Source organism: Rhipicephalus sanguineus, chromosome 8, assembly GCF_013339695.2.
Source record: "Rhipicephalus sanguineus isolate Rsan-2018 chromosome 8, BIME_Rsan_1.4, whole genome shotgun sequence".
Lineage (NCBI taxonomy): Eukaryota > Metazoa > Arthropoda > Arachnida > Ixodida > Ixodidae > Rhipicephalus > Rhipicephalus sanguineus.
Genome location: NC_051183.1, coordinates 52,546,782 through 52,569,347, shown reverse-complemented (window position 1 = coordinate 52,569,347; position 22,566 = coordinate 52,546,782). Strand labels below are relative to the sequence as shown.

At 46.7% G+C, this 22,566-nt stretch overlaps 1 protein-coding gene and 1 non-coding gene across 2 annotated transcripts in view; one reads left to right on the top strand and one right to left on the bottom strand.

Annotated features, from left to right (window-relative positions):
- The window catches only part of LOC119402735 (female-specific histamine-binding protein 2-like), a 571,419-nt gene that overhangs the window by 258,103 nt on the left and 290,750 nt on the right, over positions 1-22,566 (top strand). The gene's annotated exons all lie outside the window — the stretch shown is intronic.
- Trnam-cau (transfer RNA methionine (anticodon CAU)) lies at positions 20,781-20,852 on the bottom strand. Its single transcript has one exon. It is a non-coding gene; the product is annotated as a tRNA-Met (tRNA).

Genomic DNA, 22,566 nt, shown 5'->3' with positions numbered 1-22,566 from the left:
GTCTTGGAGGCCATAACCGACTTGCAAAGCTCGTTTTACGTGGTCACAGAAGACGGCAGCACTCCCCAAGCGAGCTTGATTCAACGCCGGAGGGACCGCGTTACCTACAAGTCATTCGGCTGCCTGCGTTACTCGCAATGAATCGACAGTTTTCGTAAGCGTGCGGCGGTATTGCGGGTAATATGTCTGACCGCGATAACTGCAGCGCGCTATGGTTAGGCGAATATGCTTTCTTATTGTTTTTTTTAACACGAAAGTGTTTTATGCCGGGGTCCACCAAGTACATCCCGTCACGGATATGACGTTGATATAATAGACGCAAACGGGTGAGAAAGAAAAAAACCAAGAACAAGATACCCCGCTGGGAATCGAACCCACGACGTTGCGGCCGCGACGGCAAGCGCCCGACGCTCTACCGACTAAGCTAACTCGGGAGATGCTAGATACGGCGCGAACGCGCCTGATATTTTTCACAAATTCTCTTTCGCGGCGGGCGAAGCGGGGAGGTGCCGCCGTCTGTGAGATGTGAAAAGAAGTAATGCTTCACGATCGACACTTACTAGCGCTTACTCCAAAATTGCGCGCGATAGGGCTGACGCGCTGGAGTTTTGAGTACTGTGGCGGAGCCTGGTGGCGTGCGCCGAAGTTGCTTGGGTAGTCAAAAATGGACGCCGACCGGCAAGTTACGCAGTTCTCAGTTGCTTTGAGCGTTTTACTTAACTTTGCGCCTAGTTTTCAGGCTCAAAAAGTGCTTGAAACGTACGCAGGAACTTGTGCGCTATGCCTGCAGAGTCTGACATGTTTGACGAGCGATCCCTGCTTCAACAAACCGTGCCGAAAGTAGGTGGTCCGGGCGACGGCTCTGAGCAGTGCGCGGTCCCGAAGCGCTGTCGCCGCCGTTATTGTTGCGTGGTTAATTGCCTCGAAAGTGGTGGTAAGGATCCTAATGTGCGGTTTTACTGGTTCCCCTGAAAGCCGTACGAAGTGGAGCGACGCAACCGCTGGATACGTGCAGTCCGACGCGTGAAGTGAGTACGCGAGCAAAACGTGGTTTGCAACGCAACGTGCTGATTACTTTTCGTACGCGCGTGCACGCGTTTATATATGTATATATTCCCTGTGTGCAGTCCAGACGGCACGCCGTACGTGGCTGCCGACGGCGATCACGAGGATATGCAGCCGGCATTTCGTGAGAAACGAGAAAAACGATGCCATGAGTCACCCCGTGTATGTGCCGACGATTTTTCCGGCAGCTTACAGCCGGCTGCTTCCAGCGGCCGGCTGTAAACATTGCGCGCCGTCGCTTCTCGACCGCCACCGCACGCTGACAGAATTTGACGAATTCCCTAGAAGCAAATGTTGAAAATTACGACCGTGCATGGGGAAAAAGTGTGTTTGCGACTGAATGCGGCAGAAAACGGCACACGGCGCGAATGCGCTCATTCGGGCCGCCGACGGCTAGCCTTCGTCACTGGACCTTTCTTGATTCCGTTTCGTCGTGTAATGCAAATCATTTCGGCTTTCTTAACAGCAATCTTTTCGTTTATGCACTGTCGTTAATCGCGCGAGCATGCCTCGTAAAACTTAACTCGAGTTCAACGTCGTATGAGATTCGCTGCACTTGCGAGTTGCAGCGCGCCGAAATGGTTCTTTCAATCTCCTGAACTTCGTAAACATACTTTACGTTGACGAGCTTCTTGCGTTTATGCAGATTGCTTGGCCTGAAGAACTCAGCCACGCCAGAAATTGGCCGAGATCCAAAGCGCAGCACAACCGACAGCGGCGGCTCCATTGCGCATCTGAGCTTAGTGCTGCATGCGGCCGCCAGTCTGACTACTCGAAACCAAAGAACTTATCGTAGGGGGCGCTTTTTAGCACCGTTTTCGCAGCGCCGCCTGGGCAGCCAGTCAGGCCTATATTGGAGGCCATGGTTAAAGCATCTCGATACCAGAGAGGTAGACTGGCCGCGCTGGCGTCGCCGAGGCACCCTTGACGCAGTTACGTTCTTTGCCTTTGGCTTCGTGTTAGCCTGCGTCGGCTCATCGTAGTAGTGGAGCTTCCGCGTGCACCAACGGGATTTCTCCGCCGCCGACTGCTTCAATTGCGAGAGCACCGACTAACAAAACCGCTGCAATATGCGTTGCAGAAAGCACGCGATTTCGACGGGCGAATTTCGTGCCTTGGTGGAGCGAGAGCAGCGCCTGCGAGACAGAGGCCAGCGGGACGCACGCGTTTGCGGCTCAGGCTACGAACCTCTACCTCCCCTGTTGCTGAAGCGCAGTGTGTGTTATGTATGCACGAGCACAGGCGTCGGCTACCCATTACTAGAAAGCGCACACCGTGCCGTTTCTCTCCTTAATTGACGACGCTTTGAAGAAGTGCATACCGGGTACCACTGTTGATTATGAGCTTGTTGATATCATCCTTACGCGGGATTCACGATTCGCTGTGTCCAAATATATGTTCACACCGTCAGCTACCACAACAGTTTAATCATGATCATGGGCGTTAGTCGTCGCGATAGAGACATGCTGTCAACATGGGTGCATCCACGTCAAAACGGTGCTATAGCTGCCAAACACGAATAGACATTGTACAAGCTCTCATATATCACTACACAATAAGCACTACTTCTGTGAAGACACGTTTCACTTTCGTGTTATACCGATTCCTATGACGGAGGGATCAGCCATGTTTTTTCTTCTTTTCCGCAGTAGCTGCATTTTCTTTGCTGTTTGAGTTTCCTGTAAAGTCGCTTTGACGCTCTGAGGGCGCGTACAAGCTAGATATTTTGGATGTACACGACTCCGCAGTTCATTTTAATTGATCCCATAAAGGAACGCTTCTTGCATTACCTCACCATAAAAGTAAAAAAACATGACCGAAGGGCCTACAGTGATGCATTGCTGGGAGCACAATACCCAAACAGATTTTCTTGTGTTTTACCGTGTATTTTTGTGAGAACTTATAGAAAACCGTTAAACATGACGGCTGTCGTACTTGATTGTTACAAAGAGCACAAAAATTGCACCACGCGGACTTCGAAAAATACACCTGATTGCAGTGTTATTCAAGTGCGAATACTTAGAGAGGTTACACTCTGCGCAGGCTGCGCAGCGAGAAACGCCGCCACCAGCGCCCTCATCGCAGCCCTAGCGCTAACTTGGTAGCACCAAGAGAGCCGCAAGCCGTCCGCAAGCGAATGTGCACAGACCACAACGAACCCCCCCCCCCTCCCTCTTTCATTGGTGTAGCGGCGCGGTTTCCTGAAAATAAAGGATCTGCAAAGCTTCTTCCGCTAATCCACGTTAAAAAAAGACGGAAGCTCATCAAGGCGAACTGCAGGTACAATGCAAGAGAAGTTGGAAAGAAGTCACTGCAACGCGCAAGTACAAGCGAACATCGCACGACATCGAGTTCAAGGCAAGCCCTCCGACGTTCGTTCTCTAGCGCCTGAATGCGTTAATATCGGCTGCATTCGTAATGCCAAAGCGATGAAATACATACACGATCAATTTACCTAGCTATGTTTCGTACGATCAGTGGTACAAAGTTCGCTTTGTCAGGGACATACGGCCCCGGCGATTTTGGCCTTTTCACTTGGATTCTCCCTTCAGCTCTCGCTACCTGTGCGTTGGACTGTTTTATTAGGCATCCTCGAAAGTTCTATTGACGGTTGCCATGAGTTGGTAAATACTGCAAGTAGGGATACGTGCGTGTCTACCTCCGCGTGGTGCAACCAAAGGTAAAACCGTGACCTCCGAGATAGCTACGGCGATCGCGGAGGTCACGGGCAAAACAAACCTGGATGTAGTCACGACCAACATATTGCCATTTGCCTGTATCCCTTTCAGTCACGGTGTGTACATATGTACACATCAACTTCGAAGTCGCATCACGCACCGCATGTTTCTTCAAATGACCTGAAACTTGGTGTGCACATTTGTACAGGCTTCCTGAGTACATAACTAGCACTTATTTAACTTCATTATGCTCTATATTTCTGCGGATGATCACTTTGCTAGAGACACTACCATGTTCGACGATCGTTCGACGTGCGACGTTCCAAGACCAACGTCAAGAGTATTTTTTTTCTTCACTCGAAAAGCATACAACCAAAAAACAAGCTGCGCATGCATTTTGGGCCTAATAGCTGATTTCTTTTATGCAAGGACTGAAGCTGACCGATTGCAGAATAATTAGATATTTAATTACACGCTAATTAGCATTAATTACTGTAACTCACACAAAACAACACATTCCTTCATTTTATTTCTTGAAATGTAGTACTGAGTGCCTTGAAATCATGCCATGGAAGTTTGATGCATTTGCAGACAGTGCTTCATAATTCGTGACTGAAAGGGGTATGACGCATGCGTTAGCTAGCTAGAACCGGAACTGTGAGCCTTCAAAGCGTATGTGCGCCATGCTGTGTGGTGAGGACCACATCAGATCAGTCTACCTCTAGCTTCTCACCCCGTGTTATGTTTTCACGCACCGCGGTCGGAACCTCTGCTGAGCTTCGTACACTCTAAGAAAAAAGAGAGTCAAAAGAGGGTCATGGAACCGTGACTCTCTTCGGGTGTCCATCTGACCCCTTTTGGAAGGTACAGGCATAGAAAAAGAGTTCGCATTTGGGAAGGAGTCACTGGACCCTCCTGAAGCGTGTTTCGATTGGCTTCGGTATACGGAAGAGCCGCCGTATACGCCATACATATCGCACGCTCGCCTTTGACGCCGTTGTGGCGCCTTGCTCGGCAACGTAGACGGGGTTGGCGCCGGGGTGGCGCGGCGCTCTCCTCTCTCAGTCGTCTCAGTCTCCTGGTCTATTGGAATGCGTCGCGTGGTTGCGTAGGTTGCGTGTCTTCGGTGGTGTTGACGCCTGCTCGAGCCGTGCACGAAGTGTCGCTTGGAGGGCGGAATATTCATGGAGCTGCGGACACCGAGAACGGGCGCCAGTTAACGGTGAGTGTACTGCTTTCGTAGGTACTAATTATACAGCTTTAGCTGGGCGTCTGCAGCAGCTCTGCGGTACCTGCCAGCCATTTCCAACAGTAGCCTGTATCCGCGGGGCTGTTGCGGATGCCCAACTAAAGCTGTCACTTAACGAGTTGCCACCGTTCTGCGCGTTGCTGTACAAGCTCCCATAAAGTGAGCGATGGAAACAATTATCAAGGGTCATTTCTTGCTGATCGCACGTCGTGTCTGCACTACTGAAGGTGCAAGATGTCGTTTTGAGATGCACTTTAGTCTACTTCATAATAACATTTCCATCGACCTTGAGTGTGCAGCGTGCTTCCACGCGTGGGAACGCGAAAAAAAAAAAAAACCTGTGTACAAAACGCTCAGACGCACTATATGTAATGGTTTTTGTTGGCTTAAAGACGGTAGTTTGAGGTGCAGATATAGTACGGTGGCTTCCAGAACGTACGCGGTAGTCATTCAAGTTGGACACGCCTCGCCGGTAAAGTTAAAAAGCTCTAGACTTTCGACGGCGCGCGTTGTTGCGGCCGCCGGCGTGCACTCTTTTCCCTCGTTTCTGTTTGCTGTTTTCGTGGTTTGCATGCACTGCGATGACGTTGGGCGCAATAACAGAATCGAGTGAGTGTACGTGATTGTGGGAGATATGTGCGCTAATTCTAGCATATGACATGTCTGACCTCGACGTAGACGGCGTACGCACGCGCTGGGTGTCGTTCGGGCCCTATAGTACTCGCATCTGTTTATCTGAGTATTTAAGGATGGGTTACGTCTGTAAAACATGCGGTCAATAACCGCTCACGTCATGCCCCTGGCTGCCGGAGGTTGTGCTTTGTTGTTTTGTTGTTAGCCTTTATTATGTCTGTGTGAACCACTTATTGTGTAGGTTTTGCAAACCTTTACTGCAATTTCATTTTCTCATCATAATATCACGTTCTGCTTTTCAGATAACGTTTTTCATGGTGCTCACGCTGGACAGGAGTGACAACCTAGCAAGCCATAAGTCTGATGCCTCAAGCCGTCACCACTTTTTGATTTATTCTTAATAATCACAAGGAATAAATATGGAAACATGATGGTGATTTCTGCTGTTCATTTAGCACCATATGACACTGTGCACATCACAGTCACACATTTTAGTTGGCTATACTCATAGAAGCATGTAAATGAGGAATACCCAAACTTCTTTATTGGAAATCACAGCCCATCGTTTCGCGCTTTCTATATAACTTTGCTGGAAAATATGTGTTGTTTTGACGAGCTTTATTAAAATAATGCTAAAACTGAACTATTCTTTTTTACAGTCGCTGGGCAGAACGGCAAGTATTATTGGACTTGCTTAAAATGAATACTCCACTATTTTCAACAGTAGTCGCGCAAAAGTAGAGCAAGGATCAAATGAGTAGCTTAAAATACTTGTGGAGTCGTTTGATGCTTCGGTGTGTGTCCCTTGACCCCCCTAAGATCGTTACCGGCAAGAGTCGTCTGACTCCCTATAAGTGGTAACGTGATCCTCCCGATGAGAGTCTTTGCACTCTTCCTAGAGGGTCAGGGGACTCTCCTAAAGCGAGCCGACCCTGACCCACCAAGAGAGTCACCGTGACTATTTAAAGAGAGTCCCATACGTGGCAAGTCAGAAGTCTCCGAAAAGAGTCACGCATACTCTTTTTTTTCTTAGAGTGTAGTGAAGGTTACCCCGGGTCTCCGTCAGGGATACGCAAAACAATAGTACAGCCATATTATCACACTTTCTCATGTGCGACCTGCTGTGGAGAACACTGGTACTTAGCTTACCCAACACGCTCGCAACGGCTCGTATCCAGCGCTCTCGCCTTTCTGCTTCGTGCGACAACTGTGAAAATCGGTAAACCTGAACGTTGTTATGTAATGCTTTACGTCCATTTCAATTCACAACGCAACAGTAGCGTTGATTGCGGCGTTTCTTCGTAGCGTGCGGAGCGATCTCGTCTGCTGTTGTTTTCGCCGTCCTTGTGCCGAGTGATCCAGCAAGCATTTCATGACGGTTCGGTGGCGCCTCCGACTAGTGGAGAGAAATTCAAAGCTCTCTTGAGGAGCGTTAAATCCACAAACACACGCAATATTAAGCTCAATCATTGCTTCACACCCTCTACTTGGACCTGGTGTCACAGCAAGCTGTGCGACGGAGTCGGTCTTTGGACTAAACAATACTGCTCCGACAGGTCGTATCTCGCGTCTTGCAAACTCCAGAGTCTGGCGTCTATTGGCCAACACTTGTCGGAAAAACTGTATCACAGTCACTTATATGGCAGCACTGCTCAGGCGTGCTTGATTCTATGTCTGTACTACATGGTATGGAAATCCATGTTAGATTTACATGAAGTATCACGTCTCATCCAATCACTGAGAAATTGCTGTTAATGAAAAGGGCTTAAGGCAGTTCTGCTTATGAAATCTATTATATGTGCGATGATTAAGCTACTGTGAAACATAATCGCAAAACCACAGGACAAAGCAATAACTCGCGGCCTTTGATATTTAAAAAGCCGGCTCTATTCGTCTTGGAGCCTATGAGAAATTTAAAGTCACAAAAGAAGGTAGCACTCTTCCGGCACCTTGCCTTAACCTTAGTTGTAGATTGGAGATAGATCCGAATAAATAAATAAATAAATAAATAAATAAATAAATAAATAAATAAATAAATAAATAAATAATAAAAATGTCCGGTGCGAGTTAAAATCGAAGTGAGGCCTTCTGTGTGGCAAGGAGGTGTTTTACCACGGAGCCATGCAAGTGCTTGAAATTCCTTCGTAAAAAACGATACAATAAGGTCATGCAGTGTGAGGAGTCTTCCTAACGCGCGTAATATTACGTAGCAGAAGCGTACAATCAGACCAGGCGTGAAATCAAGTTAAATGCGCAGTGAGTGAGTGGTTTGAATCTGCCCACCTATTAAAAAGGGTGCAGCTACGCAGGTGCGCGTGGTATCGTTCGCAATTTTGGTGTCTCACCTTGTAATTCACGCTAATCAGATACCTTATGAACAAGTCTTTGAATATTATTTCCTTTCAAAAACACGCAGAACAATATCTGTTCGTTCCATTCCGTGCATGTATAAAACTAATGTGGGCAAATGATGGTTTCCCAGTAATCAACCAAATGATAACCATCCTTGCCCTTCGCTGCTGGACTGTCCACCCCATTCAACCGACCCACGTTGTGGAATGCTATCATCAATGTTATTTATTTTTTAAACATTTTTCAAACTTACCATTACCCAAGATACGTGTTATTATAGGAAGTTGTTCTTCTCGAGAGGTTAGATATAGCATGAACACCACGTCTTTTTCAATCACCGAGACATTGGAAGTGGTGGATAGTGGATAAGACGTAATCCTGTTGTCTGATCTATGAAGTGTGCGAAAAACAAGCTACATGAAAACAGAAGGCTGTAACGCAAAGCAACAACACGTGGCATTTTAGATAAAACAAGTAGCCACATTCGTTTACAAGTGACAAAACAAGGGTGCACACCTCAGGCATAGAGTTTCCTACCATCACCTAGAGGCAACTCCGACGCTGCGATTGTTCAGCTCCATGGGAATGATGGGTAGTACATGCATTTGCCTAATCTTCGTGCTAACGGCTTCGAACCTACTTGTGGCTTTGTTTATTGCTGTGTTTTGTCGTTCCTTTCGGTTAAAAGAACGTAGCATAGTGAACTTCGTGCCCGGATTTGAATTGGTGAGTCTAAAAAGGTTAATGTGGGGAAGTGGAACTGCTGATTTTGCTGAACTGCGTCTTGCGACAAAGCGGATGTAGGCGATGCGGAGCCAAACGGCGCCGAAAGGACGACGTTTAGACAAATCCGTGTCCCATCATTCCCATTCTGGCTGAAGCGCCATGCGTTGCAGCTCCCATAGCGCCAGAGTTCCGACTAGTCAATCTATAGGAAACTCTATGACCTCAGGCCCCCTTCAGTATTCTTTGGTGCACATAGAATAAAAGGGCACATATTATATGCTTCTGCGCATCCCCGTGAAAACCAGACTACAGTAAATCAAAACGAAATGCATCGAAGCGTTATGGTAAAGCGCGCCCTTTGAGATAAAACAAGCCAGATATATTCGTATTGGAGCCCATAATCATTGCAGAGAAAGTGTTCTGCTTCGAAAAGAAACAGAGAGCACCGTTCACAGAACCTTGCATATATTGCTCGGCGTGTATCGTTCGTTTTGCCTCGAAATGCGCGGCCTCTAAATTTAGTGGCAAATGTGCATTCTAACACGCATAGCTAAGCAATTGAGCCTCGTCTCTATTCGCGAGAATACCACTCTATCGTGACTTACAGAGCAACCCTACAAGGCGAAGCGCACAGGCGTGGCCTCTGAGATTGAAGAAGCCTGTTGTGCCTTGTCTTCGAGGCCATAACGGACACGGACAATTTGTTTTACTGTCACAGAAGATGGCATCACTTCCCCGGCAAGCTTGCTTGAACGCCGGAGAGAGAGCGTTATCTGGCAGACACCGAGCTACCTGCGTTACTGCCAATGATTCGGTAGTTTTTCTGGTCGTGCTCCGCCATTCAGCTGCTTGCATGGCGGGCAATATGTATACGCCCGCGATGCTTGCTGCGCGCTCTGCGTACGCTTAATATTCTATATTTTACTTGTGCTTCTATATGCTTCAGCGTTGCTGTGGCTGCGGGACTTGGCACTAAATCTTTGCTGTCGGAATTTCCCAAATAACATTCATGATGCGTTGAGTGCAGGCACAGAGCAGATGTTTTTGTCGTATATGTCTCCCACTTCGTTGGAAACGATCTTTTGGGTGATTCCTTCTTACATTACATTAACACAAACGTCAATAAACGGCCGCAGGTGTAATAGTGATGCGTTACTTCGTGTATAACAGGCAAACCGCCCTGGCTTTACTTTTCCGGTGCATTAATGCGAACGTGCTAGTTAGCTAGGTCGGCAAAAACGCGTGCGCCGCGAGCATCCGCAAAGCCCGTACCCACAAAACAAAGGAACTCTCCCACCAAAACCAATCGAATCCGGCACCTGCAGCAACTAGGCATTCTAGACGTACATCAGGTCAGCGATATCCATTCAAAATAAGGGGAAGTCCCGATTCGAGAAGAGCGTGCCTTTGTACACCGTATCAGTTGGTCTTCAACTTCTATGGATGGAGTTTCGCAACAGCATGCAAATCCATAGCTGTAAGTAAGTCTGATGTGTGCATCGACAAAAGACTCGCACCGACAAAAGACTGAAGCGCTTCCTTGCCGAGCGCAATCAGGGACAGAGCGCCACCCCCATGTCACCAAGTTCCAGAAGGCATAAGACTAGCTAGCGCGAATCTAGGCGGACGCGTTACAACCATTCCGCTTTCTAATACCCCGCCACTCAATCAACTTTCGCACACGCCTACGTTATTTATCCTCGTTTCGATTCGCGACAGAACCTCATTATCGTGAGTGACAAAAAACGCTACATCGCAGAGCCCTGAAGCGTGGCCTTTGAAACTGGAGAAGCCAAGTTTGTTAGTCTTGGACGCCATGACCAACGGAGAATAGCTATTGTATTGTGGCAAAAGGCGGCAGCACTCTGCAGGCAAGCTTGCTCGAATCTTGGCAAAGGCATTACATTCGTTCCGCTTTCTAATACCCGCCCTCTAAATCTAGTATCGCACACGCCCACGTTCTTTATCCTCGTTTCCATTCGCGACGGAACCTCGTTATCGCGAGTGACAAAAAACGCTACATCGCAGAGCCCTGAAGCGTGGCCTTTGAGATTTCAAAAGCCAGGTTTGTTGGTCTTGGAGGCCATGACCAACTGAGAATAGCTATACTACAGTGGCAAAAGGCGGCAGCACTCTGCAGGAAACTTGCTCGAATCTTGGCGGAGGTATTATATTCGTTACGCTTTCTAATACCCGCCCTCTAAATCTAGTATCGCACACGCCCACGTTCTTTATCCTTGTTTCCATTCGAGACGGAACCTCATTATCGCGAGTGACAAAAAAACGCTACATCGCAGAGCCCTGAAGCGTGGCCTTCGAGATTTCAAAAGCCAGGTTTGTTGGTCTTGGAGGCCATAACCAACTGCGAATAGCTATTCTACAGTGGCAAAACGCGGCAGCACTCTGCAGGAAACTTGCTCGAATCTTGGCGGAGGCATTATATTCGTTACGCTTTCTAATACCCGCCCTCTAAATCTAGTATCGCACACGCCCACGTTCTTTATCCTCGTTTCCATTCGAGACGGAACCTCATTATCGCGAGTGACAAAAAACGCTACATCGCAGAGCCCTGAAGCGTGGCCTTTGAGATTTCAAAAGCCAGGTTTGTTGGTCTTGGAGGCCATGACCAACTGAGAATAGCTATTCTACAGTGGCAAAAGGCGGCAGCACTCTGCAGGAAACTTGCTCGAATCTTGGCGGAGGCATTATATTCGTTCCGCTTTCTAATACCCGCCCTCTAAATCTAGTATCCCACACGCCCACCTTCTTTATCCTCGCTTCCATTCGAGACGGAACCTCATTATCGCGAGTGACAAAAAACGCTACATTGCAGAGCCCTGAAGCGTGGCCTTTGAGATTGAAAAAGCCAGGTTTGTTGGTCTTGGAGGCCATGACCAACTGAGGATAGCTATTCTACAGTGGCAAAAGGCGGCAGCACTCTGCAGGAAACTTGCTCGAATCTTCGCGGAGGCATTATATTCGTTCTGCTTTCTAATACCCGCCCTCGATATCTAGTATCGCACGCGCCCACGTTCTTTATCCTTGTTTCCATTCGAGACGGAACCTCATTATCGCGAGTGACAAAAAAACGCTACATCGCAGAGCCCTGAAGCGTGGCCTTTGAGATTGGAAAAGCCGGGTCTGTCAGTCTTGGAGGCCATGACCAACCGAGAATAGCTATTCTACAGTGGCAAAAGGCGGCAGCACTCTGCAGGAAACTTGCTCGAATCTTGGCGGAGGCATTACATTCGTTTCGCTTTCTAATACCCGCCCTCTAAATCTAGTATCGCACACGCCCACGTTCTTTATCCTCGTTTCCATTCGAGACGGAACCTCATTATCGCGAGTGACAAAAAACGCTACATCGCAGAGCCCTGAAGCGTGGCCTTTGAGATTGGAAAAGCCTGGTTTGTTGGTCTTGGAGGCCATGACCAACTGAGAATAGCTATTCTACAGTGGCAAAAGGCGGCAGCACTCTGCAGGAAACTTGCTCGAATCTTGGCGGAGGCATTATATTCGTTCCGCTTTCTAATACCCGCCCTCTAAATCTAGTATCGCACACGCCCACGTTCTTTATCCTCGTTTCCATTCGAGACGGAACCTCGTTATCGCGAGTGACAAAAAACGCTACATCGCAGAGCCCTGAAGCGTGGCCTTTGAGATTGGAAAAGCCAGGTTTGTTGGTCTTGGAGGCCATGACCAACTGAGAATAGCTATTGTACTGTGGCAAAAGGCGGCAGCACTCTGCAGGCAAGCTTGCTCGAATCTTGGCGAAGGCATTACATTGGTTCCGCTTTCTAATACCCGCCCTCTAAATCTAGTATCGCACACGCCTACGTTCTTTATCATCGTTTCCATTCGCGACGGGACCTCGTTATCGCGAGTGACAAAAAACGCTACATCGCAGAGCCCTGAAGCGTGGCCTTTGAGATTGGAAAAGCCAGGTTTGTTGGTCTTGGAGGCCATGACCAACTGAGAATAGCTATTCTACAGTTTTGCTTCCCGGTTCCTTCTTAAGGGCAGAAATTCCTTCCATGTCTGCACAATTGCAGAAATTAACAACTTAGTTTAGTCAACTATTTATTTAGTGGAGCTAGGTGGTTAGTCAAATGGGAAAATTTAAGTCCTTCATGCGAAGAGCCCATTGCAGCTTTGAAATTGCGAAAAAACGGCATCACGTAATAATCGCAAAGTAATGACATTCATCCAAATTCAGCGGCGAAACATAACCCGAAACGCGGAAGGGCAAAACTGCTATATACTTCTGAGACATGCAGAATGACTGCGCGCCGTGATATTAACCATCAACCGACTTCGTTGTGTGGGTGTGCGGGCTGCGCTTGCAGTCACAGCACGCATGGCGCACCTACGTTAATGAACCCGGAAGAAGTACACCTGTGCAATACTTGTCTTGAACAGTGACGTAATTCTGGTCGTCTTCTTGTTGCGGTCATCGGTGCAGCGGTTTCGGTTCCGCCATTTAAATCGCTTGAATTTCATTACGCCACAATAATGGCAACAGGCCGCTTTTTCGAAATCTGAAACCTGCTATGTGTTCTTCGGATGAAGAACTTCAAATCTCCCATTTGACAAAATCACCGAACTCCACTAATTAAACCGTTTATGCATTTACATTTCTTAATTACTCTCGCAAATGATCAATATAACCAGCTAAAGATGATTGAATAAACCAACAGCGCAACGTAAAAGGACAGAGGAAGGTAACAACACACTGTCCTCGTCGGTTGCGCTGTTCGTTTTTTCAATTATGACCTACCAACTTGCCCAAGTTTCAACGCTTCAAATTATAAAGATGGTTGCCGCTACAGAAAAACCACTTCTGAAGGCAGCGAGCAGATAGCGCATTTTTTCTGACTTTTGAGAGTTCTGGACTCATTTTTTGAAACAGCCGGTATATCAACCATTAAAGCTCAGGCTGAAGTGGCGGCCAATAAGTATTCACACTTGCATAACGCCGCAATCAGTAGTAGATTTCGAAGTCCGCATGGTGTACTTGTGTTCTTTGTAACCATGTTGTGCGACGGTCCTCATGCTCAAGGAGTTTATATAAATTGTCAAGAAAATACACGGAAAAACTAAAGAAAAGGCTGTTTGGCTATTATCTTCCCTGTAACACATCACTGTAAGTCCTACAGTCATTTCACTTTTATTGTCAGGTAATGGAAGAAACATCCATCCAACGGAACATTTAAAATGAACTGCGGAGACGTATACATCCAAGATATGTTGCTTGTACGCGCCTGGACGCATCACGGCGGTTTTACACAAGACTCAGCAAAGAATATGCAGCTTCGGCGGAAAAACAAAAGAGAAAGAAGAAACAATAAGGAAACAGATTCGCCGTAGCATAGCGCTCTTCTGTTATCGCGCTCAGACCGCTGCCAGCTGCATAGCGCCGCACGTTTAGAAAAAGTGTCGATTCATTGCGAGTAACGCAGGCGGCCCAGTGACTCGTGCATAACGCAGTCCCTTCGGCGTTAAAGGAAGCTCTCCTGAGGAGTGCTGCCATCTTCTTTGACTGTAAAACAACTTTCCGAGTCGCTTGAGGCCTCAGAGAGGAGGCGCACCCGGCTCGTGTAATCTCGAAGGCCACGCTTCATGGCTCCTCGTTATAGGGTTACTTCCTCACTCACGATATAGGGTTCTGTCGCGAATGGAAACGACGTTAACTAACACAGGCGTCTACGACACTAGATTTAGAGGCGGAGTATTGGAAAGCAAAGCGTATGTTAGGCGCCGGCCAAGATTCAAGAAAGCTTGCCTGCAGAGTGCTGCCGCCTTTTGCCACTGTAGAATAGCTATTCTCAGTTAGTCATGGCCTCCAAGACTAACAAACCCGGCTTTTCAAATCTCAAAGGCCACGCTTCAGGGCTCTTCGATGTAGCATTTTTTTGTCACTCACAATAATGAGGTTCTGTCGCGAATGGAAACGAGGATAAAGAACGTGGGCGTGTGCGAAAGTGGATTTAGAGGCGGGCTATTAGAAAGCGGTGCGATTGTAACGCGTACGCCAAGATTCGAGCAAGTTTGCCTGCAGAGTGCTGCCGCCTTTTGCCACTGTAAAATAGCTATTCTCAGTTTGTCATGGCCTCCAAGACTAACAGACCCGTCTTCTACAATCTCAAAGGCCACGCTTCAGGGCTCTGCGATGTAGCGTTTTTTGTCACTCACAATAATGAGGTTCTGTCGCGAATGCAAACGAAGATAAAGAACGTGGGCATGTGCGAAAGTGGATTTAAAGGCGGGCTATTAGAAAGCGGTGCGATTGTAACGCGTACGCCAAGATTCGAGCAAGTTTGCCTGCAGGGTGCTGCCGCCTTTTGCCACTGTAAAATAGCTATTCTCAGTTTGTCATGGCCTCCAAGACTAACAGACCCGTCTTCTACAATCTCAAAGGCCACGCCTTCAGGGCTCTGCGCTGTAGCGTTTTTTGTCACTCACAATAATGAGGTTCTGTCGCGATGGAAACGAAGATAAAGAACGTGGGGCGTGTGCGAAAGTGGATTTAGAGGCGGGCTATTAGAAAGCGGTGCGATTGTAACGCGTACGCCAAGATTCGAGCAAGTTTGCCTGCAGAGTGCTGCCGCCTTTTGCCACTGTAAAATAGCTATTCTCAGTTTGTCATGGCCTCCAAGACTAACAGACCCGTCTTCTACATTCTCAAAGGCCACGCTTCAGGGCTCTGCGATGTAGCGTTTTTTGTCGCTCGCAATAATGAGGTTCCGTCGCGAATGGAAACAAGGCTAAAAACGTGGGCGTGTGTGAAAGTGGATTTAGAGGCGGGCTATTAGAAAGGCGGTGCGATTGTAACGCGTACGCCAAGATTCGAGCAAGTTTGCCTGCAGAGTGCTGCCGCCTTTGCCACTGTAAAATAGCTATTCTCAGTTTGTTATGGCCTCCAAGACTAACGGACCCGTCTTCTACGATCTCAAAGGCCACGCTTCAGGGCTCTGCGATGTAGCGTTTTTTGTCACTCGCAATAATGAGGTTCCGTCGCGAATGGAAACAAGGCTAAAAAACGTGGGCGTGTGTGAAAGTGGATTTAGAGGCGGGCTATTAGAAAGCGGTGCGATTGTAACGCGTACGCCAAGATTCGAGCAAGTTTGCCTGCAGAGTGCTGCCGCCTTTTGCCACTGTAAAATAGCTATTCTCAGTTGTCATGGCCTTCAAGACTAACAGACCCGTCTTCTACAATCTCAAAGGCCACGCTTCAGGGCTCTGCGATGTAGCGTTTTTTGTCACTCACAATAATGAGGTTCTGTCGCGAATGGAAACGAGGATAAAGAACGTCGGCGTGTGCGAAAGTGGATTTAGAGGCGGGCTATTAGAAAGCGGAACGATGTAACGCATCCGCCAAGATTCGAGCCAGTTTGCCTGCAGAGTGCTGCCCCCTTTGGCCACTGTAGAATAGCTAATCTCAGTTTGTCATGGCCTCCAAGACTAACAGACCCGGCTTCTGCAATCTCAAAGGTCACGCTTCAGGGCTCTGCGATGTAGCGTTTTTTTAGATGCGAAGCATCTTATGGCGGAGTTCAATCCGGTGGTGGTGTGCGGCGTGACCACCCCTACTGCGCATTAGCGAACCCTCGCCACACACCTCCTCTCCCCATCCATTCTCCCACTTTACCCCTCTATCCTAACTCTCTTCCCTTCCCTTGCGGTTCTTTTAGCTGGCTAGTAGTATCGCAAGGCTAGTGTCATTGTGTCCCATCTTGTTTAATGAACCTCAATGATGCCTCGGCTAACTCTAATGTTTGTGGACAAAAAAGTCATAACACAGATTCATTTCCCAATGCACGCTCGTAAACAAGTAGGTCATAAAACTTTATTAATCAGTGTGTAATGTATGTATATTTACGTACGTCAGAATTTCCTGCTGTATGTTGTATACATTCTACATGTACAATTGTACTATATTATCCTATATCTTGGTCTGCTCAAGGTAATTCTTTTTTGTCTGTCTTATTGGCTAAGTGAACAAGTAATTAAAAGTGTTCATACCGCAAATTGTAAACAGTGTTCATGCCGGCGGGAAGTTATCTGTCCCACTTACAGCTTTATACCCACAAAGGCTTTGTAATGAATTCAAATTTTGTTTTTAATTGCTTCTACATTTGTATAGGTGCTGGCAATAGCTCGTATAAATGTTCATGCGGTTGGCATATATTGTGGAAAATATGAAATGGTAGGGGCGCACCTCGAACGTGTGCAAAAAAAGTGTTTGCTGATTTTCTTGTACATTTTCTCGAGTCTTGTAGTATTTTGAGAAGCACTGATACTTAGTCATTTGTCTGTGTGAAAATAAAATATCACAAGAACTAATATTGTGCCAATAGCTCCCCCATTTCCTTGTTGCTGTAATGTCACTGACATCGTAACCTTAGAAAAAGCAGTACAACAACAGACGCATTGCGCAATGCACGCGATTTTAATATGCATGCATGGATGCAGCCTAATGCTTCAATGTGCACCCTTACGTTCTTCCATTAACACCCTTATGAAAGACATTAACACCCTTTTTCCGCGCACACCCTTCTCTTACGGTGTATATAAAGCAAAAGGGTGTTGTACAATGCGAAAAAGGGTGTTGATGCCATTAACACCCTTTTTACACCCTTAAGGGTGTAAATGCTTAGTGTGTGGGGTGCTCAGACGAGTTTCGAAGGGCAAATATCAGGTCGTTGGTAATTGGCCAGCCGTAAATTACTCAAACCCCTTTTCACTGCTCTACGGAAGATGTTCAAAACAATGTTCTGCACATTTGTCAAAGAAAATGTACAAAAAGTTCATCTTCATTAGGTATCTCATAAACGTGAATTACAGGCTCAGTCAGTAGATAGATAAATGATATTTATTTAATGAGGTCACGGCGCTGAAAGAAACACAAGAATAAACACAGACAACGAGAGACAACACGGCCGCGCTATTAACGATACTTTTGCTTCAGAAACATGTGGTACTTATAGCAAAAACGAGGATAGCAAAAAATGTATCAACCGTGCAAGCCAGCATCTTCCAGAGTGTCACGATCTGATGGTTTAAAGCTTCCCACTCATTACCAACGACTCAGCCATAATTCTTCATCGTCATGAGCCACAGCATCAACAAAGTGCACATAATGACTTACAGACTTGTAGTGGGTACCTCAATTCTGTGCAGAACGATGTAGCCGCATTTTGCTACTTCACAAAACTGTGATTTAGAGTGTAGTGGGTACTTCGAGCAGCGCGGTGATACTGTGTCACCTTAATCAGCGGAGTGGGTTTAATTACGGCGGCCGCGGTCGCACATAAGATGGAGCCTAAAATGCTAGCGGCCCGGGTACATAGGTTTAGGTTCACATTAATGAACCCCAGTCGGCAAATATTCCCGTAGTCTTCTAATACGGCATGCCTCGTGATGATGTCGTGGTTTTAGCACGTAAAACCATAGAAATAATTATTACTTGCAAGGAGCAAGAATATTGTATAATATACATCAAAGATTTTTGTTCACGCTAAAGCGGTGGCCAATGGGTATTCATACTTTAATAACGCCGCAGACTGGTACAGATTTTGAAGTCCGCGTGGGGTACTTTCTGTGTTCTTTGTAACCATGAAGTGCGACAGTCATCATGCTCAACGGTTTTCTATAAATTGTCACAAAAATACACGACAAAACAAAAGAAAACGCTGTTTGCCTATTATGCCCCTAGAAATAGATCATCATAAGCCCTTCGGTCATTAACTTACATTTATGGTCAGGTTATGCAGGAAGCATTACCTGAGCAAGCCGTCCAAGCGATCATTTAAAAGGAAGTGCGGAGACGTATGCATCAAAAATATCTAGCTTGTACGCGCCCTCAACGCCTCACAGCCCCTTTACTGCAAACGCAAAACCGCAAGGAAAATGCAGCTACCACGGAAAAGAAAACAAACACAATAAGAAAGCGTATTCGCCTAAGCATAGCGCGCTTCAGTTATCGCCGTAAGACATCTGACTCTGAATGCTGCCAGCTGTTTAGCGCCGCACGTATAGAAAAAAACTGTCGATTCATTGCGAGTAACGCATCTAGGCCAGTGACTGGCAGATAACGCAGTCCCTCTGGCGTTAAAGGAAGGTCGCCTGAGGAGTGCTGCCATCTTTTGTGAATGTAAAACAAACTTTCCAAGTCGGTGATGGCCTTCGAGACGAGGTGCACCCGACTCGCGTAATCTCAAAGGCCATGCTTAAGGCTCTGAAATGTAGGATTGCTATGTCACTCAGAATAAAGCGGTTCTATCGCGAATAGAAACGAGGTTAAATAATGCATGCGTGTACGGCACTAGATTTAGAGGCGGAGTATTAGAAGCGAAACTTACTGTACGTTACACGTCCGCCAACATCCAAGCAAGCGAGCCTTGGAGAGTGCTGTCATCTTTTGGCTTTATACAACACGTATTCTCAATCGGTTATGGCCTCCAAGATAAACAATCCCGACTTGTTCAATCTCAGAGGCCACGCTTTAGTTACTTGCTCTGAATTCGTGTTTTGTCGTTTCGGGTAGCTCCGTTTTCGCACAGACGTAAATAACTGGCGTATGTACGTTAGACTGGCGCATGTGCCACTTGTTTGAGAAGGCATGCTGTTGAAAACGCAACGTATGATACGTGTCCGTTTATTTAGGTAGGGCTCCGTGTTTCCTGATAAATAAAAAATCCGATAAACATTTGCCGGTAAAATTGTTGACAATTCAGACTAATCCAATAAACTTCAAATTAGTGTCTAATTTGACCTGTTTTGCTCTTTATCGAAAGCGCCTGTTCTTAGCGGTCATTGATACATCGGTCGATTTTACCGATACAAACATTACCTCAAGCACCAGTTTTGCCGTGCACTGTGTCATGCTGGAATTATATGCACCAGGCTGATGGACGTTTTTCGCACCCACTTTCGAAGCAAGTGTCCGGCGGCACTCACCATCCGCTAATGGCGATCAACAATATCAGAAATACCTACGAGAGGTCAAGAAAGTTGATGATTTTGAAGGTCTCGTTTTTTCTTTGTTAGACACAATATTATGAGAACTAACAGACAATAATGCCAAGGACAGTATACGGGGTGTTATTTGTAGTAATAAAATATAAATGTGAAGAAAGTAAAGTGGACGAAAAGATAACTTGCCGCCGGCAGGGACCGAACCTGTGCCCTTCGAATAACGCGTTCGATGCTCTACCACTGAGCTACGGCGGCGGTCATCCTCTCATCTACTTTATGAAGTATATATATGTGCATTTAAACCTATAGGAGTGTTAGTCAGCGCCGATCGCAGTGATGGCGGCGAGTGTGGAACACTTTTTTTCTGCCTGTTGGTGTCACGTAGCACGTGATCATTACGAGCTGGCAGCTGGCCAATAATCCCTCGCATACTACTTCAAGGCATCAAGTTTGCCAGAACGAGACCCCTCGCTATGAATGAAGGAAAGTTGATGACTTTTAAGGGCTCGTTCTCTTTCTTTGTTAGACACAATATTAATTAGAACTAACAGACAATAATGCCAAGGAAACTATAGGGGTAGTTATTTGTAGTAATTACAATATAAATGTGAAGTAATAAAGTGAATGAAAAGATAACTTGCCGCCGGCAGGGACCGAAGCTGCGCCCTTCGAATAACGCGCCCGATGCTCTACCACTGAGCTACGGCGGCCGTCATCCTCTCGTCCACTTTATGAAGTATATATATGTGCATGTAAACCTAGGAGCGCTAGTCAGCGCCGATCGCAGCCATGGCGGCGAGTGTGGAACACTCTTTTTCTGCCTTTTTGGCGTCACGTAGCATGGAGTGTTTAATTATACGAGCTGACAGCTCACCAATAATCCCTCGCACACTACCTGAAGGCAACAAGTCTGCCAGAACAAGACCCTCGCTATGAATGAAGGAAGGAAGATTACTTTTAAGGGCTCGTTTTTTCTTTGTTATACACAATATTAATGAGAACTAACAGACAATAATGCCAAGGAAAGTATATTGGTAGTTATTTAGCTATAGTCATTACAATATAAATGCGAAGTAAGTAAAGTGGACGAAAAGATAACTTGCCGCCGGCAGGGACCGAACCTGCGACCTTCGAATAATGCGTCCGATGCTCTACCGCTGAGCTACGGCGGCGGTCATCCTCCCGTCCACTTTATCGCAAAGACATTGCGACGATACGCTCTTCGATGAACGACCGCCCCATTTCCATCATCATCGACGAGTCGCCGCAACTCCGCGGATGACCGGTAGAGGCTGTGCTTGAGACCTGCGATGACGAGCTTCGTGGACGTAGGACCCTTATGATAGACTTGCAAGTAGTTCAGCATTGTAACGAAGTATCATTTAGCGTGTTGACACAAACCGCTCTTCCAGACGCTGGAAAGGTCTTAGCCGACGTAAATGTGTTGTCCTTCGATTCAAAGCTGAGAATCATCAATCGAGAGCAGCGCGGTTCCATCAGTGACAGCCACCTCTTAAAGTGTGCTTGCATCCACTACGACATACTTTAAGCTAGTAATACGCACAAGCGTAAGTGTTTTGTCTTCATGTATTTGTGCGTTCAAACCTCCCAGACCACTAAAATGCACTTTGTATGTACAGACGTTTTCGTGTTCAGATATCAATTCATCTGGAATTTTTTAGTACTGTGAATGATGCAAAATAAAGCTCCGAATTTCGGAGAATTGGCAATTTCCGAGAAATATTTCCTCTAAAAAATAAACACCAGAAAACACCGTCCGAATTTCAAGAAATTTCCGAAAACATGGAGCCCTAATTATAGTGCACCAACTCATGGGTCGTTCCTTTCAAAAATATATGCTTAAACCCAATTGTTCACAAGGCCTTCTGGACGGAGAAATGTTAGATATTCTTACCGTTATGAAACTCTGTGCAAGACTGCACACGAAGTACGGCATTGGCTGATCATTCGAAAAACGTTGATCACAAGGAGCATGCCACTTAGTTTCTCAACAACAGTACGAGATGTGGTGTCGTTTAGCTTTTCAACTTCGGGGAAGTTGGAGAAGGCGTCATACAGCACAAGTAAGAACTCCCGGCATGCTGGCAAATATCGACGCCGACCCTGTACCAAGCATAATGCGGCGTTTCTCGCATCAGAAATGGCTCCCGTTGTTGTTGGTACGCATGTTTCCTGCAGACAGCACAACCTTTGAGCATCCTTTCGATGTCGGCGTTGAGTCCGGGCCAGAAGACTAGCTGACGAGCTCTTGTTTTAGTCTTATTTAAACCCAAGTGGCCCTCGTGTATCCGTTGAAGCATTTCCGCCCTCATAGATTTCGGTATGACTACTTTAGTTCCTTTTAACACAATGCCTTCTACCACTGATAATTCCGCCACGAATGGCTTCATGCTGCTGACCAAGCTACAGTCTTCTCTTATATATCGTATGACTGACTGAAGATCAGGATCTTTCTCAGTGGCTTCAACAAGCCGACTCAGTGTTTTGCTGCTCACCATGTCCGTGACCACACCCGCTGCATGAACCTCTACGTCGTCTTGGGAGGGTCTGATGTCCCTTGGTTTTTTGGGAGCCCTTGATAACATGTCGGCCAGCAGCAACTCTTTTCCTGGAACAAAGTGAAGTGAAGCCTTGGTGGCATATCGCCGATTCCTTTCGACGCAATCGCTAAAAGTGGGCGGTGATCTGTCTCGACAAAAATGTTTCGGCCGTAGACAAAGTAGTGAAATTTTTCACATCCAAATGTTATTCTCATAGCTTCTTTTTCGATTTGCGAGTATCTTTGCTCCGTGTCAGTCATGATACGCGACGCGTAGGCCACATGACGCCAGCTATCTCCGTGACGTTGCAACAGTGCAGCTCCTA